The sequence below is a fragment of the Atta colombica genome, unplaced genomic scaffold (genome assembly GCF_001594045.1).
Source record: "Atta colombica isolate Treedump-2 unplaced genomic scaffold, Acol1.0 scaffold41, whole genome shotgun sequence".
In the NCBI taxonomy this organism is placed as follows: Eukaryota; Metazoa; Arthropoda; class Insecta; order Hymenoptera; family Formicidae; genus Atta; species Atta colombica.
The window spans coordinates 531271-533146 of record NW_017259520.1 but is presented as its reverse complement, the minus strand read 5'-3'; the positions used below and the strand labels follow the sequence as shown (position 1 = coordinate 533146).

At 31.6% G+C, this 1876-nt stretch overlaps 1 pseudogene; it reads right to left on the bottom strand.

Moving 5' to 3' along the window:
* LOC108691165 overlaps positions 1–1876 on the bottom strand; it is a 39241-nt pseudogene that overhangs the window by 35331 nt on the left and 2034 nt on the right.

Below are 1876 nucleotides of genomic sequence, written 5' to 3'. Positions count from 1 at the left end.
ATATATATATTTGTATTTTTGAAAATTTAGATTTCATCTCATATTTGTTCGCAATGTATGTAATTTTTTCAAGCATACAAGACAAAAAATTACGCAACATAAAAAATGAAAAAAATATTTGATATTATAACTTTGCAAACACTCTTTTGGATTTCCGCATTGCTTGGAAGTTTCTAAAGAACCTCACTTAAAATTTCGAATCGATTCAACCTATGTGCCCCAGTCGAGAATTTTTCTCTTGTACTGATACTCTTTTATATTATAGAACTAAGAAAAAAAGTAACATGGGTAGGTAGAGACTGTCCCAGAAGGATATAAGGCGCCGATAGAATATTAACAAGTTTGCAGCTCTGAAGATAGGATATTATTCCTTTCTGTACTGCTTTTGCTGAATGGGAAAAATATATCAATTTCTCGCATAAAAATGTGCTTATACGTTGCACACGAGGAATAGAAAATATTCTGTGGATTTTTCTATATCCCAGCGCTGACATAATTAAAAAATGTGCCAACATTCATGGAACAAGAAAAGAAGGATAAAAAGAGATGGAGGTGGAATTTTCTTTCCGCTTTCCACATTTCTCTAATTATTATGAAATTCCAGATATTAATTGTTCTACTACGTATTATAATTTTTCATTGTATTACATTAATTTTAATGTTTTTTTGAATCTTTTTTTTTGTACAAAAATCAATACATAAACGAACGATATTTAGAGAGAGATCAAGTTTTTGTGCGAAAAGTCGAATGATCCTTAAAGAATTGAGATTTAAGAATTGACATAAAAGGATTATTTTCGATGTGCAAGGGAGGCAGAATACGAGAGAATATGAGAGAATAGAGTTGACGATGCGAAAAGATAAAGACCGGAACCGGAAAGTTCGTCGTTATACATTACCCTAATGTTGTGTCAGTGGAAAAAGCGTAAATGCATGATCAGTTTACAATACAGTTATGACAATTTTTCTAATAATAATTTATGTATTCATTGTTTAATTTTACGTAATAAAAATAAAGAAAACATTTTATCTTATAAAAATCTTATAAAAAAATCAATTTTATAAAATACTTATACACGTATATGCTTGTATGCTAAATTAAGTTTGACTTTCTGTAATAATATATAATATAAAAATAATAAAAATATAATTTTAGATAAATAAAATAAAAGAATTTTTTAAATTTATTTAAATTGCTGATAAATCTCTATTTTCCAAAAAATTGTTCACAAATCGGATGTACATCCTAACATGCATTTCTCTTGCAAGTCGTGTTACTTACCAGAGGGATGAGGGGAGAATGAAGAAATCGGATTTTCCCAACGCGAAACGTTAAACGGAAGAACGATCGATGACATGGGTGCAAACGTCGAGACACGAGATTTTCGCACGTGTTCACAGGCCTGTCTATGCGATTCTCGTAATCCTGCGCCGCCCACGCCCGAGCTTTCGCTTCTCTTCCTGTAAAAAGGAGAGCGGAATTGAAATCGGCTTTTCGAAATTGCGCACCGTCCCGTAAGCATCCCCAGGGTAAAAGAAATGCAAACACGCCTATGCTGAATGCGTGGACCCATCAAAGAAAAAACGGAGATAACAAAAGTACAAAATTCGGCATTGAGAGAGATGCGTATTCTCAGGATCGAAATCCTTCGTATCTAAATCCAAGATAAATCCAAGAAAAGCATTAGGAAGCTTTAAGTTCAAATAAACGAACCGTTTGTGTACGATTGATGAAATATGGGGAAAAGATAAGATTTCTTTGATCGAAAAGAATAAACTGTAAAACATTAAAGTACGATTTAAAATTAACTACATCTTGATTTGAATTCTATTTTTGGTTGCTATTTTTAACAAAAATAGGAGTTAATTATATATA